The 18,406-nt window shown below is 46.1% G+C and overlaps 1 protein-coding gene across 4 annotated transcripts in view; it reads right to left on the bottom strand.

Annotated features, from left to right (window-relative positions):
• The window catches only part of SHC3 (SHC adaptor protein 3), a 136,978-nt gene that overhangs the window by 107,861 nt on the left and 10,711 nt on the right, over positions 1–18,406 (bottom strand). The window lies entirely within an intron of this gene.

Raw genomic sequence — 18,406 nt, 5'->3', positions numbered from 1 at the left:
TATGTCATCATCACGTGTTTATGTGGAGACCATATAAAGAAGGCAATATAGTCAGTTTCTTAAAGTTATGTATGTGGTATGGTAACAACCAAGTCTTTCAAAAGCTATATTCATAAAAACAAGGAAGAAATTGCACCAAAATGTCAATCATTAAAAGCAAGCATTCATTAAGCAGGCACCACGTGCCGGGCGTGGGGCTGAGCATTCTGAGCGCTAATCCTTGCCGCGGCCCCGCGTAGCAGGTGCTCTCCCTACTCCGCGGCACAGCGTGGAAACGGAGGCAGACTGTGAAGGGGGAGCTTCCGGGACACACGCAGGTGGCTGCTGAACACGCGAAGATGTGCGCGACTTCACCAGCACTCAAAGCCGTACAGTTTAAACCACAGCACGAAACTGAAAATGGGCAAAAACTGAAAAGTTTAATGACATCAGTGTCGGTGGACGTGGGATGAAACAGTGCTTACTGACTGTTGGTGGGACCGTAACTGGTACGAGCATCTCAGAGAACGGCTCAAACATTTAGACGTGCGCTCTTCTCTGCTGATCCACAGCTTCGCTTGTGGGAAATTACTTGAGGGGAGATTTTCACTCACTTTAAGAGGGGACACAGGCAGAGATTTTCACCGTGTGGTTATATTAGAAAGAAATTAAATCAGGGTTGATCCAAGCAGTAATTTTAAACAATGGATCTGTTTTTGAAAAATCTCTGAGGCAAGTAAAATAATAATAATAATAATAATAACAATAATAATAAAAGCTAACTCTAGGAAGGTATGCATATTATTATACCATTTATGTTAAAACCAAAAAAGGAAAACCCACAACACTACGTGTTTCTAGTGGCATAAAAGTCTGCGTATATGCATGTATAGGAACAGAAAAAAAAAAAACCCTGCAAGAGCAGGCAGCAAAGTGATGAGTGCAGTGCCCACTGGGAAGGCATCTGATACCTGATGGTGGAGAAGAGGGACCCTGGCATTTTCACCCCAGGTGACATAACTTTTTTACAACAGTAACACATCCGTAGTAGGGGGTGGGTATAGCTCAGTGGGAGAGCACATGCTTAGCATGTGCGAGCTCCTGGGTTTAATCCCCGGTTCCGCCAACTTAAAAAAAGTTTTTTTGAAGACTGTATCCATGTATTACTTATTCAATTACAGATAATTGCCTGGCTAAACGGCAGATGGAAGCAGTCATGCGTAGAGTAATGGTTCTCAAAGATGAGCCTGCGTGAGAAGCCCCTGGAGGGTCTGTTGAACCCGGAGCGCTAGGCACGCCCCCCCTCCCCCAGGACTTCTGACCCAGCAGGTCTGCACAGGGCCTGATGCTTAATGTCTGGTCAGAGGCCACACCGGGAGAACTGGTCCTTAGAGAGGCGAAATGCTGAGCTTACAGGGTCACAGGAGGAGCCAAGATTTGAAGCCAGACCACCTCGAATCAGACCCTAACTCTTGATCTCAATCACCTGCTGCCCAGGGCTATCTGTGTGTGGCAGGATTAAGGGGGATTTGGTTTTTGGCTATTTTTAAAAATATATATTTTTAAATATAATGTCAAGTCATCCTGAAAACCGTTACACTATACTTGCTGTATTTTCCAAAGTTCATAAGTATTCATTGCTTTGGTAATTAAAAAAAATTACATGCCATGCCCCTCGGTCTCAGCGAAGCCCCCCCTTGAGACGGGGACTTCCTGGCATGAGCCTGAGCTGAGCTCTGGCCAGGACCCAGCTCTCTGGGGTCGGGGACGAGCTCTCACTCCATTTACGGGGCACATGCAGAGCTGGAAGACAGCTTCCTTCCCCAACAGTGGGCATCCCCCCAAAATACAAGGAGGCTTAACAAGCCAAGGAAATTAAGAAGGAGATGCATTTATATCAGGAACGACAAACTGTTTTCTGTTTAAAAGCTGATGAAGGTCCTGGATCGTGTTGGCTGTCTCTGCATGCACAGGGTAGCCTCCTCCTGCCACTCAAGTCCCCGGTACTGACAGAAGAGTCACAAAGACTAGAAGAAGCTTGAACGACACGTTACCAAATGAAAGAAGTCAGCCTGAAAAGGCTACACACGGTACAATTCCAACCAAACGACATTCTGGAGAAGCCACAGCTGCAGAAACCATAAAAAGGCCGAGGTTTCCAGGGGCCTGGGGAGAGGGAGGGAGGGAGGAATGAATAGATGGAGCACACGGGGTTTTTAGGGCAATGAAATTATTCTGTGTGATACCATAGTGGTGGCCGCATGTCATTGTGCATTTGTCAACGTCCATAGAATGTATGACATCAAGAGGGAACCCTAACGTAAACTATGGTTGATAATAACGTGCCCACGTTGGTCATCGATGGTACCAAATACGCCGCACTGATGAGGGATGCTGAGTCTAGGGGAGCAAATATGTGTGGGTGGGGAGGGCTGTGTGTGAACTCTCTGCATTTTCTGCTCAATTCTGTTGTGAACCTGAGACTGCTCTAAAGAATAAAGTCTATTTTAAAAAAAGAATAGGTGAATCCCGAACTACAGTGGAAAAACAGAAGAAGGGACACACCAGTGGGACCAGCCACATTAAAGCATCCCTGAAGGATGGAAGCCAATGAGAACAGGACCGGAGGAGGAAGCCCTGCACCGTGCGTGCAGCGGGGGACCGGCACGAGAACGCCGACGAGCGCAGACGGCACCGAGAGGCTGTCTCCAGGAACGCGCTCTGTCCGGGCTTCACCCTCGTCCCCGAGCTAACTGCTGACGAAGATCGGCTGAGAGCGATCCAGCCCCCGCCCGGAGAGGGGCACCGCTTCTGAAGTCCACTGCTGCTACACAGGGAGGAAGAGCAAACACCGACTGGGGCGTGAAGCCCACTAAACACCAACAGCTCAGAGGCACAGAGCGCTCGGATGAGTAACGGAAGGTGAGCGCGGCATGGAAGGTGGATTCAGGCATTTCCACGGCCATCAGATACGAGACGCAGATGTAAGAACATAGAGAAGAGATAACAACGAAGACCCAGGTTCTCCTTTGAAATGCTCCACCCGGTGCCAAGCAAGATTAAAAGGACAAATGACCAAAAAACTCCCATGTCTTGGTGTAATGTCAGAACGATGACAGAGCATTCTAGCAAGTTCAGAGGTTGGAGAGGAGTATTCAGTTGCCCAGTTGGACAGAGCAATGTGAATGCACTAACGCCCCTGGGCTGTACACTTAAAAGTGGTTAAAATGGTATGTATAGTTTGCCACAATTTAAAATACATACATGCCCTTACGGTTACTGGGGAAAAGGAAGGGATAAATTTGGGAGTCTGAGATTTGCAAATGTTACCACTATATATAAAAACAGACAAAAAAAATTTCTTCTGTACAGCACAGGGAACTATATTCAATATCTTATAATAACCTGAATGAAACAGAATATGGAAACGAATGTATGTTTATATATGCATGACTGGGACATCATGCTATACACCAAAAACTGACACATCGTAAGCAGGAGGAGGGTTTAGCTCAAGTGGCAGAGCACATGCTTAGCATGCAGGAGGTCCTGGGTTCAGTCCCCAGTACTGCCACTAAAAATAAATAGATAAACCTAATTACCTCCCCCCCCAAAAGATAACATTGTAACTGACTAGACTTCAATTTAAAAAGAAAAAGATAATATAAATACGTAGATAGAACAATGAGCAGATGGACAGCAGACCTCTCTTTAGCAACTTCAGATGCAAAAAGACAGTGGAGAAACATTTTCAAAATTCTGAAGGAAAATAACTTCTGAACCTAGACTTCAACACCGAGCTGAACTACCCTGTAGGGGTGAGGGACAAGTTGAGACCATTCTCAGATACACACAGATTCAGAAAGTTTGCTGCACAAGAAACTCTTTCTGAAAGAATTAAATAAGAATTATACATATAAGAAATACATACAAATAAGAAATAAACAAGAATTAAAATAAATCCTAGAAAAAGAAATGGGTAACAAGACACCCTATTTAATAATCAATGAAATTAATTAGGTCTACACGTCTTGCAGCTGTATCTTAATATAATAATCATCTGGAACTGAAGTGCCCTGTTCACGTGGGAGGTGGAAGGAGCGTGGCAGAGGGAAGACGGCAATGAAGGGAAAGAAAAGGGCGTGAGACGCTTGCTTCCTTCGGACTAGGATCCTGACGAACTTCAGGTACTAAAGCTGCTATCAGAAAAGTACTAGTTTAAACTGTGCATTACTTTTGAAGGTAGCTTCAAGTGGAAAGTACGCAAATGAAAGGTAATGGATTTCATTCGTCATCGGGTAACTGCGCGTTGAACCACAAGGCACACACCACACACTCACCCGGGTGGTAAAGTGGGAAATACAGTATCAAATGTGGGGGAGGGTGTGGAGCAACAGGAACTCTGGCCCTGCTGGTAGGAGTGTCAACTGGGGCAAACACGTGGCAATGCTGTTTGGCGTTTTCTTCCGAAACTGAACGTGTGCATACCCTGTGATCCAGCAATTCCCCTCCAAGAGAAATGAATCCATCTGTCCACCAAAAGAAACGTACAGAAAATACTCACAGCAGCCCAATTCATAATGGGCCCGAGCTGAAGGAAAACCAACTACCCATCAGTGATGTAATGAATGAAGAAATGCTGATATGTATCCCAAAGCACAGCAATGATGCAGCAACGAGCGTGGGAGAACCTCAACTGCATGCAACAGCCTAGCTCTGCAATCGATGAAGAGCTCCCTTCAGCCGCCTCATGCGTTCCCTAAAGGCTGGCAGAGCTCCGAGTCTGCATCAGAACCAGCGCAGGCGGACAACGGGAGAGCAGCAAGCAGGACAGCTGAGGCCGTGCACTGACTGAGCAGCCATCCTGGTCAGGAAAGCAGGCGGTAAAGAGAAGTAACTAGTCTATCCTGCACCTGCCGTTTGGGCTTCACGCACCAGCTCTACCCCCGTGCTCCCGCCAAGTCAAGTCTTCCATCGCTTCCTCCCCCATCCCGTCTTGCCACACCCCCTGTGTTGATATATGCCGCTCCCTCCTGCTGCAGTCCCTTCTTTCCTACCCTCCCTCCCCACTTCCTCTTCTCAGATCCCTTCACGATCCACATCAAACATCAGACACCGAGAAAGTGCCCCTCCCGCCTCGGGTGTAACACTCCTCGTCTTGCGAGAGCACGTTCTGTGTCCTGCTGCCTCGGACCTCTTTGCCTGTTTGCAAGATGCCTTTTCACCACTTTATCATGGCACAATGCTCTGCACAGGAAAAAAAAAAAAGTCATCTTGCTGAAATTCCAAATGAAGGAAATTCAGACCTTTCGGGCTCTGTCGTGGCCATGCCCTCCCTCCCTGGCAATTCCCGAACATCCCAGCTCACCTCCAAAATGCAGAATTGGAGCCCCGTACCGTTGTCCCCAGACCCAGCAGGCTCCAACACCCACTCACACTTTCTGTCACCCAGAAGAGCCTGCAGGATTGTGACTTTATTCCTCTTTGCGTTCCTAATCCTCACGTGGAATGGGTACAAAATAAATGTTTGGTGCATGTATGCACTGAGGGCTAACGGAGCTAAAGATGCGCTCAGCATCCCTCCAGCCATCAGAGCGATAGAGCTGTGACACTGCATTTGATAATGCAGGCATCTCATGAATCATAATTTTTTCATTAACTTTTTATTTCACTTATTAGCACCAGTTTACACTGGTTTGTGGTATGTCATGTACTAGAATACACTCTGACCCTGCTTCCTTGAAATTATTCTGGAAGTTAGATATTTGATGGTGAAATGGGCCCTCTTCCTTGGCTGTACTATATTAACCCCGATCGGTGTCTGCGAATGCATGTTTGAAGTCAAAGAACAGTAAGGAAAAACACGGTGGGGGGCAGGGAGGAGACGGGGGATGCTGATCCTAGCAACGGGAGAGAAAAGTAAAAAGCACAGCAAATATTTGCAAAACTCGTCTGTGGTTATTCAAACTGAAAAGCTTTTTAAGGATTCCAGAAAGCAAAATAGTAGACGCCAACACTACTGCCGTAAATTTCATCGTTTTCTCTCAATTTATCTGGGTGCCGATTTTCCCCCATCGAGAGTGATGTCCTGGAAGCGGATACAGATAACACTCAACTGGGATCACAGCTGCATTTCCTAAAAGATCAATAAGTTGATATTTTTCCAACTGAATCACATGCTTAGGGTTTCCCAATGATTCCTTACAATTTTAGGACGAAAACATACTCTGTGAGTTAACTACCTACTCTCTAAGTCGGTATGTCAACTGGAATGCGCACTTTTAAGCCTAGTATACCAGAATTACACGATTCAACGTGTGTTTTGTGCTTCTAGGTGCCAAGTACTGCAATATAAAAATGAACAAGAAAAACCACTGGCCTCAAATCTCACTGCTCTGTCTTCAGTTCTGTGAAAAGCACTAGAACACGGTTCTGGGAAAGGCACGTGTCATTTCTGCTGGCTGGCAAACGACAGAGCCCTGTGAAGTCTGTGTCTGTGTCTGCATTCTGCCAGACAGACTCAAGGCCTGTGCGAATCTCAGCAAACCCCTGGGCCTTTCTGAGTCCCTGTTTCCTCGTCTGTAAAATGGGGTTCACTGTGAGAAACACGCGAGGCCGCGTGGATTTTAAACAAGCGCCACTATGCGGAGCCTAATTAATGAAAGCTCTGTGTACCATATTCAGAACATCGACCGTGTGTCCGCAGCACATTCCTGTGAGAAGTATTTCAACTGGCTTTTCATAAAGCTTGTGCCCGTGCACACATCTGCTCATGGTGTGTGAGGGCATCTCGCCCCTCCCTCTCTGCCAGCTCTGCAGGATGTGATTTCTTTCCGTCTTGCTACTTATCTGACAATCGTAACTTTTACAGTGAACTTTCTTGCTTCGGAAGTGAGATTTCACGGCAAGCTGACTGCCTAGCGTGCTTCACCCAGTCTAAGGAAACACCGAGGGGCGCGCAAGAACAAGCACGGCCGCTCCGCGCCCCGCTCCTGGGACCTGCACCCTGAGCCTGCTACCTAGAACGCCTGCCTCCTTTCTTCATTGAGACAACTGCTCCGACATTCAGACCTCAGATGCTGCACGAAGCCAAGGTCCCTCTACCCTCTGGCTTGTTTTAATTCACATGCCTGCACTTTCAAAAAGTGTTTATTGAAGTGTAATTGATTTACAATGTTAGTTTCGAGTGTAGAGCAAAGTGATTCAGTTATACACGTACATACATTATTTTTTCTTCTTTTCAGGTTCTTGTCCACTATAGCTTATCACAAGAAATTGAACAGTTCCCTGTGCTATACAGTAGGTCCTTGTTGTTTATCCTTTTTATATTTAGTAATGTGTGTCTGTTAATCCCCAGCCCCTAATTTATCCCCCCCCCGCCCTTCCCTCTTAGGTAACCAGTTGTTTTGTACGTCTGTGTGTCTGGTTTTGGTTTGTATATAGAAATTGTATCTTTTTTTTTTAGATCCCACGTAAAAGCAATATGTGTGATATTTGTCTTTCTCTGCCTGACTTACTTCACTTAATATGATCATCTCTAGGTCTATCCGTGTTGCTGCAAATGGCATTATTTCATTCTTTTTTGTGGCTGAGTAATATTCCACAGTATAAACATGCCTGCATTTTCAGTACTTCTTCCTTCTTGAAATGTAATTCACATGCTATAAAAAGTCATCCTTTTAACACGTACAATTCATTCATTTTTAGTATAGTCACACTGCTGGACCACCATCCCCTCTATTTAATTCCAGAACAACTTCGTCACACCCAAAATAAACCTGGGGAAGGACCCAATAGCGGCCTCCACCTCCAGCTCCTGACAACACTAATCCACCTTCTGTTTCTACAGAGCTGCCAATTCTGGACATTCTATGTAAATGGGATTACACAACAGGGACCCTTTTGTGTCTGGCTTCCTTCGCTCAGCATAATGTGCTTCCAGGCTCATTCACGCAGCAGCACGTGTCAGCATTTCATCCCTTCTTACACCACTTCCTGTTTATCCATCCAGCAGTTGAAGGACATTCCACTTTGGGGCTATTACGAAGAGTGCTGCTGTGAACCCTCGTGTCCAAGTTTCTGTGTGAATACGAGCCTTCACTTCTCTTGGGTATACGCCCAGGGGTGGGCTTCCTGGGCCATGTAATAGCTCTGTGTTTAACATTCTGAGGAAGCACCGAAGCATCTCCTAAGGCAGGTGCCGCATTTTACATTCCCGTCAGCAGCACACGAGTTCCAGTTCCTCCACGCCTTCACCGACGCTTGGTATTGTCTGGCTTTTTTCTCTCAGCTGTCCCAGTGGGGGGGGGGGGGGAGTGATAGCTCACTGTGGTTTTGATTTGCAATTCCCGAATGACTAAAGATACTGAGCACCTTCTCACGTGATTACTGGCCATCTGCATGTCTTTTTTGGAGAAATGTCTGTTCAAATCCTTTGCTCATTTTTTTAATTGGATTATTTCTGTCTCTATTGTTAAGTTATAATAGTTCTCTCTGTATTCTGGATGCCAGTCCCTTATCAGATGTGTGATTTGCAAATATTTCCTTCCATTCCGCAGTCGTCCTCTGAAGCACAGAATGTTTTCATGTTAATGGAGCCCACTTTACCTATTTTTGTTTTGCTGTTTCTGCTTTTGGTATCACAGCCAAGAAGCCATTGCCTAATCCATGGTCACAGAGACATACCCCTGTGTGTTTTCTATGAGTTTCCTGGTTTTAGCTCTTCCATTTAAGTCTTTGATCCATTGTGAGTTTATTTTTACATACGATGTGGGAGGGAGTCCAGCTTCATTCTTTTGCATTTGGGTGTCTCGTTGTCTTAGCACCATCTGCTGAGAAGACAATTCCCTATTGAACAGTGTTGGCACCTTTGTCAAAAATAAATTGACCATAAATGTATGAATTTATTCCGGGACTCTCAATTCCGTTCCATCGATCTACACATCTATACTTAGGCTAGTATCATGTTGTCCTAAATCAGAAAATGTGAGTCTTCTAATTTTTTCCTTCTTTATCAAGACTTTTTGGCTATTCTGGGCATGGATGCATTTTAAACTATTTGATTAGGTTTGCAGATTAAGTCTCCATTTGATTATCTTGTTTATTTCATTACTTTCTGACTTCCTCACCAGAATGTAAATTCTATGAAGGGAGAAGCCACATCAGTTTTTTTTTTAATCCCCAGTTTGTGCCCTTAGCACCTGTACAGGGCCTGAATATAAACACAGTGCAATTTATTGAGTAAATGAATGAATGATTGAAAACCCAAGTTTTTATAGTGGTAAATATTGGAAATAGCCTAAATACTAAACATTAGGGAAATGTTTAAGTAAGTTATAATACATTAATGGCACAGAATATTATGCAACCATTAAAAACCATGTCTTTTAATAATATTTAATAGTTTGGAGAATCGTTGAGTCCGGTTTCAACTTTGCAGAAATGAAAATAAGGGCCAAAAAATCATGGAAACTTTACTAGCAGGTACTATGAAAAAAAATGTGATTACAGGTCATTTTAATTTTCTTCTTTATGCTTTTCCCTAGTTTCTCCTTTTCCTGCAATTAGCATGTACTGTTTTCATAAGAGAAAGCTAAACATTATTAACTAAAAGCATCCATATCTGGCAAGGTTGTGCACAGACTTTTGGATTTGCAGTCACAGTCAATGATTCTCCTTTCAGGGTTTTGCTGTTAGTGGCATCGACCCCTAGTGACTTGAATTCCCAGGGTTCTACTGGGAAAGCGGCCACATATGATGAATTGTCCTCTGGGAAATTAAAGATGTGGGGTGTAAAATACACCATAAGCCAGCTCCTGCCTGAGTCTCATCTCTGGCTCAGCGAATCAGCACTCAACAGCCAGTGAGAACCCGGAGGCCCAGGGCCAGCCGTGAACGCCACCTCCTTCGTCCAAATCCCCCGTGGTGACCAGTGCACCCGAGCACTCGTAATCACTACTCCATCGCTACCAAATAGAGTTCAAATGTCATCAACTTATGAATACGTAGCAACATCAAATTCAACCAAAATTCTGCCCTCCAGTTTTTAGGTTTGAAAAAGTCATTTAGAAGTGCTGAGGCCAGCTGTAGCCCGGCCGTCTCAGCAAGCCGACCGCAAGTGCCTGCATTCAAGAGCATCTCCTCACAATTTTCAGGCCAGCCACGCCCGCCCTCCCGCTGATACAAAACAGCACATGTGACTCTGTCTGGTATTGCTTTTAAATAATTCCAGGCTCCAAAATGATTTGACTTAGTGGTGCTAGAGTTAAGATTATTCATTACAAATGTGTATAAATAGTTGAGAAAAGGAAAATGCTAGATTTCATCAATTAATTTGCCTAACCTACTTTACATGGGATTTTGTACCCTTAAAGTTATATAATTATAAAGTTTCCTCTAAAAATAACCTTGAAGTTAATGAAAAGTTACTACCCCCTCAAGAAGGATGGGCCATACTTAACAGCACTAACTTGGCCAAGACTGTTAGCATTTTTTCATTTGAAAGGTCACGGACATAAACCAATCACTGGTGGCAGAAGTCAGAACAGTGGGTACCCTCGGGAGGGTGCTGACGGGCTGTGGCAGCGCCGAGGAATACGCTTTAGATCTCTGTCAGGTGCTCGTGTGGCTGTGATGTGTGTGTATGTGGTGCTGGCTGAGCTGAACACTCAAGGTTGCGTGTCTACTACAGATTCGACCAAAAGAACAAAAGATCATTGCTTTTAGGAGAGCACTAAAAATAAAATCAAGGGGGTGGGAGGGTGTAGCTCAGTGGTAGAACGCATGCTTAGCATGCACGAGGTCGTGGGTTCAATCCCCAGTGCCTCCATTAAAAAATAATAAATCAAATTTTTTTTAAAAAGAGAGCCCTCAAAATCACTTCAAAAAATTTTTTTAGGGGTTAGGGTATTTAGGGTTACTTGTATATTTATTTTTAGAGGAGGTGCTGGGGATTGAACCCAGGATCTTATGCACACTAAGTATGCACTCTGCCACTTGAGCTATACCCTCCCCCCTCATTTTATTTTCAATCCTCAACTTCTTCCGATGAATAATGTATGTTCATTGTACAAAAATTTGGAAAACACAAACAAGCATCAAAAAACTCAAAATCATTTCTAATCAACCCACCACCGGAATAACTCGGCATCATGCTAAATGTTGTTTGAAACCCTGCAACAGCTCGGCTCCTGTTCATTGGCTAATAGAGCAGCTGGCAAGCTCGTTCTCAAAGCCCGTCAGCCTCAGCACGGACCCCGGAAGCTGCGGCGGCATGGACGCCACCCACCCGCAGTGAACTCCGGTTCCAGCATCCATGCTGCTTCTTCCCAAAGGGCATCAAAACCAGCTGCTGGCAATACCTGGTCAGGCGCCCTCCACGACAAACCCATGCTGCCCACACTGCAGCCCCAAATGTAACCTGCAGTCCCTTCCAGCTTTCGCCCCACCGAGGCTCAACCTCACCGAGAACAAAGCTGCACCATCACGTCCGTCTCACGGACAGATTCACGTGAGTTAGGAGGCTGAGGTGACAAGAGCTGGAGTCACACTCTGTGACATGACAGCACTCTTTCTTGAGTAAAGCAAATGAATAATCAATCTCTCTGAAGACAGAGGTCATCCTTGACTAATGGAATTTTAAGAGAAGCAAGCTGTGAATTCAATAATAGGCACTTGGATGGCTCACATGGCCAACTGTGAGTAAGGTGCTGTCACCTGCCAGGCACTGGGCCAGCTGCCCTACAGCTGTTCATTTACGTCACCTCCTGACGCCCCTGTAAAGACGGTGCTCACCACGCCATTTCAGACAAGGAACCTGAGGCTCAGATGCAGCTCCACATGATGGACATCACCCTGGGGAAGGAAGAGAGTTCAGTCAAGTTGACGTGTGTCCAGGGAGCCTGGGGTACTTGTTATTAAAAGCCAGAAATGTGTCTCCAGAGCAGCAGCACAAAGGGCAAGTGATGAGGTGATGCTGTGGGACTGTCTCGTGGGAATCAATGGGTTGAGTGTTGAGAGAGGTGACAGCCCACTTCCAGTTTCCTTACTTTATCAGATGTTTTTCTGCCCCCCTGACAGGGAAGACGTTAGCCATTTGGTTACACAAGTCTGCGTCTACGTTTCCTTCTCTCGGGGGACATTTCCCTTTTCATCTTTCATCTCGCAGAGAAAAATGTATTAATACAAATGCCATATAGGCTTTCCTCCAAAAAGCCAGGACGTCTTTGTGAATGTTAGCTGGTGGCGTGTGTCATCGTCTCATTTACGACGAGGAAGCTGAGTCAGAGAGGAAGTGTGACTGGGGCCTGGTTAAAAGTGAACCTCTGCGCTGCACTTCATCTGCAGATCACAGCCGTGCAGCAGGCCACGGCTGCTATTCAAAGTCAGAGGAAGAGGCGGAAGAAATCGTCCAAAAATGCGTACTGGTGTTACAGCTAAAGCCACGTTCTAGCGAACGCGTGAGGGGGCAAAGCTGACCAGCCCTCCTCATGCTACGGAGTGTGTCTTCCAGCCATCACGCTCATCCTCGCTCTGACGCTGGTCTAGCTAGCCGTTTGGTCTTAGAGAATGCATCCTCTCACCTCGAGCATCGGCTTTCTCCCCCTCCCCACCAACAGAAGTAAATGGAAAGATTATTGGACAAGAGGGCCCCTGGCGGTCTGCCCAGCACCCCTCTGTGTAGCTGAACCACTGCAGGGTTAGTGCCAATAGCCAGGCTCCTGGCCAGCCTTCCTCCGTGGACCCACTGCACCTTGGGCCCCAGTCTCAACCCTGGGCATCCCTTTGAGTGGACCAGACTGTATCTGGATGCCTGGCTTTGCCTTCCACACCTGGCCACGCACCCCCCAGCCCCCGTCCGTGGAGGCTGCCTGACTGTCCTGGCTCTGAGGGAGGGGCCGTCAACCCGTCACCTGGACGCGAACAACTGAGAACAGGGCCAAGCTGTCCAGGAAGCCCTGTTGTGGCCACAGGGTCTACTGGGACAGCTCCTTGTCCGTTCCTGGGGTTGGGGATCTGCATCTTCTTTCTCTGTCAGTCTTGATGGGTTTACTCTTCTTACTGATTTTTTTTTAATCAGATTTTTGTTTCACTGATTTTTTTTCTACTGGTTTTATTTTTCGTTACATTGATTTCTACTTTTATCTTTGTTACTTCCTTCCTGCTGCTGGCTTTGGCTTTATTTTGTTCTTTTTTACTGTCTTGAGCAAGACACTTAGATTATTGGTTGGAGAATTTCTCTCTTTTCCAAGTAAGCATTTGTTGCTATAAATTTCCCTCCTGGCACCGTTCTAGCTGTGTCCCACATGTTTTGACATGATGTAATTTTGTGTTCATTCAATTCTATGTCTTTTTTAATTTCCTCTGAAATCTGTCCTTTGTCCCATGGATTACTTATGGGCATGTGGCTTCATTTCCAAGTGTTTGGAGATTCTCCTGTTGTCTTTCCTCATTAATTTCTAATTGGAACCCACTGTGGTCAGAAGACACCCTCTGTATGATTCCAGTTATTTTGAATTTGGTTAGATTTGCTTGTTTTGTGGCCTATCTCGGGAGAGGCTCCACGGGCCCTTGATAAGAATGTTTGTTCTGCCGTGGTTTGCCGGAGCATCCTGTGGCGGTCCACTAGACCCTGCTGGTTGATTATGCTGCTAGGTTTTGAATATCCTTGCAGAGTTTTGGCATAATAGCCTAACGGTCGTTCCGAGTGAGCTGTGGAAGTTTCCAGCTACAACTGTGGAAACATACAAGCATCTCTGTACTTGGGTCTGTTACACGTGTGGTTCCCATCACACGCATGTTGTTGTATCAGGCTCTCGTCACGCAACTGTGCGCCGGGAAACCCTTTCCCAGCCAGCCATGAGGAAACTCCAATTCCCTGTTTCAAATGCCCGCGTGGTACTGTATGCTACGACTGCACCCAGAACTTGTTCCGCCATTCTGCCGCGGGGCGCTTGCTTGTGTGGTGGGTGGTGGTATCCCCAGGGATGCTCCCATTGGCCTTGTTAATTACAATGCTGAGTTTTGATGACAGAGGCTGAGGGCTAGAAGTTCATAATAGTAGGCAGTGGTTGGGGGAGGGGGTGGGGGGCAAAGGTGAGTCTACAGTGAGCTTTCAGATAAAAGAAAGTGTGACTATGAAAATCATCAGTAATGCTGCTGGTAGATTACAATGAATAGGACATAAAGAAAGCCTTATCATTCTTTCTTGGGGAAGAAAAAGAGCAGCTTGTAACTTAGACAAAGATGAATTTATCTCTGTCGTGTAGGCATGTGAACTAAGGCACAAATTATTCTAGAGACAGGACAAAACTCTGAAAATAGAATAGACACCAGCCCAAGCCAGAACCGCAGTTCCACCAAACGCTCTGCATGACTCAAGCCCCTTAAATGTGATTCACAAACTAAGACGTGAACAGATAAGGGAATCCAGGATATAGTGAGCCCGGGGCGGTCGGCTGGGAGAGGAACGTTTAGCTTGAGAGGAGAGAGGGGAAGAAACGTAACTGTGGCTCCCTCAGGGGCTGCCACCTGGTAAGGAAAGAGGTCGGAGCCGCAAACATGAGCCGCGTGGACAATCCAACGAGGACCAGCAGGGGACTGGTCCCTCCACTAGGTGGGCAGTGTCCTAAGAGGCTACGGCCCCTGTTTCCAGCACCTCAGCTTCCCTCTGACTGCGGCCAGTCCGCCGTGGACTGCCTTTCCCATCCCCTAGTCAAATGCGGAACTCAGTCCCGTCTCTAAAGCGTTTCTCACTCTGATCCTCCAGCTTGGGCATCCCTTCCCCCTCCACCTACCCGGAGCTGGACAGTCTTTCAGGACCCAGAAAAAAATGCCACCCCGTCTGTGAAGCCTTTCCTGGTAGCTCCAGCCACCACTGAACTCTCACATGCCATCAGCACGTTATTGAACATGATTTTTTTTTTCTTTCTTTCTTTCTTTTTAAAATGGAGCAGGTTTTTCTAGCTCAACTGGATCACAAGTTCCTTTTGGAAAACCGCCCTGTGCCTCTTTCACAATCCACAATACCTTCCGCAGGACAAGGCGAGTGATCGAGCCTTCATAAATGACTTGTTGATACATTCATTTCCCCTTGTTCTTTCTCATAAATCCGTGCGCTTTAATTACAGGTGGGGGCGCGTGGAAGCGTTCAGTTTAGCTTCCTGCTTGGAAGTTCCCTGGTGAAATCTGGCTATATAATGTTTTCACTTAATAATGACTATTCATGGCTCTCATTAAAGTCAATTCTCCTACTGAAACCCTTCTGTAATTAGCTCTAAAGAGAAAGAGTCATAAGAACAGAATTCACGGGTCTGTTAATAATGCTTCTTAGCTATGGAACAGCCTGTGAAGACTCTGGGTGGGCCGTGTCCTACATGCCAGTTCATGGGAGGAACAATTATCTAGGAATTTTTAAACAGAGCAGAGTTCAAAATGTGCCTCTTTGAAGTTACATCCTTAATCCCAGCCATCCTCCTGACCAGCCTCTTTCGCTCTGTCACGTTGCCCGGTGCCCGACAGCCAGCCTGGCTCCTCCACCTGCACGTACTGTTCACCTCAGGCTCTTTCCCCAGGGAAGGCTGCGGAAGAGCCAACTGTCCGCCTTTCCCACAGTTCACAGCCTTCTAGCGCACACATGTAGCCCCCTCTCTGGAGGATGATTCCCATGAAAGGAGGGACCATTTAATTCACCTTGAGTGCTCAGGAGCCCCCGTGGTAGGTATCTGGCCGGTTCCCACTCGGCATGGATTGAGCTGATGGACACAAAGATGAACCCACAGGGCTGTGGACATCCTGAGGGGTGATCGTTAACTCTGCCTTCCTAAGAGAGGGATCTGCTGCAGAGCAAACAGAGAGTTATTTTAGGCCAAGACGAAGTGGAGGAAAAGGACCCAGGGCCAAGGCTAGAGGTGCAGCTGGTTTGGGGAAAACAAGTTGTTTCATGTGGCTGAAATATTGGGGGTTGAGGGCAAGAGCTAAACTGAAGCCAAACCGTGAAAGTTTGCATCGTAATAAGAAGCTAGGATTGAATTCTATAAGAAAGGGCAAGCAGCAGGGAGCTTCTAACTAGGAAGATGAAATATGTATTTTACAAAGATAAATGATTCACCACATTAACAGAAAAAAGGTAAAAAAAAAACCCATACATTTATCTCACTAGATGCTGAAAACTAATTTGGAAGTTAATTTGGAAAACGATGGTTATTGGAAATGTTTCTTAACCTGTGAAAGTGTACATATTGGTAAATGTCCCCCTTTATAGTTAAGTACAGGGGACTCGCTTTGTAGCCAGGAGTGAAAAAGTCACCTCCACCAACAGAACTGATCATTGTACTCTCAGTCCCGCCAATGCAATAGGAGAAGAAAAGATTAATAGTAGCTAACACGCAGTGTACAGACAGGCAAAAATACGTGCCCAAGCGGAAAGACGCCAGTAGAAGAAGGTTCACTACTTTACTATGTGTGATAAACTGGAAACGACCTCCATGTCCAACAATAGGGAACTGCTTGAATAAATGTTAGCACCTCTATATTCGTGAATACTGAGCAAATGCCAAAAAGAATGAAGCAGAACTACAGGTACTAATGTTGACGGATTTCCAAGACGTATGAAATGCAAAAAGCAAGTCACAGAACAACGTACTGAGAATGCTTTTCTTTGTGTATCAGAAAAGGAAAAAGAGGAAAACAAAAGAAAGGAAGGGGGGAAAGTGTGTATGTGCTTCTCTGGAAATATAAACAGCCAACAGCTGATGGTGCTTATCTCTGAGACGAAGAAAATTAGAACGAAGGCAGTGAAGGGGAAACTTTGAAACATTTTAGTGAGAGTTTATTATCATTGTTATACAATTTAAAAAGACTAGCCTTTCCCAAAGCAATCATCTGAAGACCAGTCAGTTTATTGTCATAAACATGACAAGAAATGGTGAAGGCACGAATCAGGACAAAAGAAAAGAAAAAGAAGAAAGATTTGAAACCCTGTTGAGTAAAAATGATAGTTTAGTGACCAAAGAGATGTAATGGTTTTAGGAAAAGAAGGTGTTCAAGGATGGCTCTGAGGTCTTGAATATGGGAAGTGGGGGAGCAGCGACACCAGTGACTGAGGAACAGAATGCAGGTAGGAAAGGTCATGAATTCAGCTTGAGACACACTTCATGTAAAGAAGCCATGAAACAGTGGATGGGCGTGTTGCACGGAGAGCAAGCAAAACAGAGTGGGCTCAATGAACGCCAGTGACCTTCGGCCCAAGCCACCGTCATCCTTCCCAATTGTCTCCCAATTGCCTGTACTTTCATTCCTGCCTTTCCAATCTGTTCTCCCCATAGAAGACAGAATAATCTCGCAGAAAATCCCCAGTGGCTTCACTGCACTTGCCTGGAGCTGGTCATCCCCTTGAGACCCGCCCCCTGACTCAATACACTCTAGCTACACCAGATGCCCTCAGCTTCCATCTCCTCCTCCTAGAAGGGGACACACACTTTCATGCACTAACACACCTGCCTTCAAATCCCATTCATCTTCCTGGATATTTAGGGTTCCACTTCAGCACTATCTCCTCCGAGAAGCCATCCTTGATTTCTGCATTCCCCACCACCAATGTGGTCTCCTGATATTTCTTCTCATCTGTCTCTACCGCTGGCACCAAAAGAGCAGGAAGCATGCCTATTTCGCCACCTCTCTGTCCCCAAGTCCCAGCACAGGCCTGCCCTGGAATGGGAACTCAGTGAACACTAGTTGAACGAAGCAATTGGTTGGCACGTTGATGGAGGGACACAGTGATGAGCAGACGAATGGAGGGGATAAGACTGTTCACAAGTAATCCAGGAACCGAAACGAGAAGAGGAAGCAAAGAGGAAGAACCTCTAGAGCAGATGCCGGGCGCCTGGAAGAGAAGCTGCGAGGGGGTAGCACTGGGGGAGCTGCGCTGCAGACTCTCAAACTAGGGGTCACTAAGGGGCCTTTTCCAGACACTGCCTGAGGATCAGGAGAAGCCAATTGTTGGTGTGAATTAGATGAGAGGAAGTAAAATGAGGAAGGAAGAGTTAGGAGAGTGAAGATGGGATGCTTGGAGGGGAAGCTGTTCTGGCTGCAATGAGCCGGAAGAGGAGGTCCACAAAGAGTAGTTATATTTTTCAGAAGGTAGCAGTGCTCACAACTCAACGTTTCCTAGTCCTTGTACGACACGTTACTGTCACGTACACCCTGGAAGTGAAGCCCCTGCGAGGCTGTGTTGCTGCTCCTCCTTTCCCACCTCCCAGTGTCACCCGGGCAGTGACTGTTTACACCACAAGAACTGGCAAACCCCATAAATCATGACGTTTTCGTCCAGAAAGCCAAGTGTTAACAGTTCCCAGCACACCCCTTCCCTGGGAGCCTAACCAGCAGATACAGCTGGAGGCGGGGGGGACGACAAAGGAACAGGAGATCG

This window comes from Vicugna pacos, chromosome 31 (genome assembly GCF_048564905.1).
Source record: "Vicugna pacos chromosome 31, VicPac4, whole genome shotgun sequence".
Taxonomy (NCBI): Eukaryota; Metazoa; Chordata; class Mammalia; order Artiodactyla; family Camelidae; genus Vicugna; species Vicugna pacos.
This window is presented reverse-complemented; position numbering and strand designations above follow the sequence as displayed.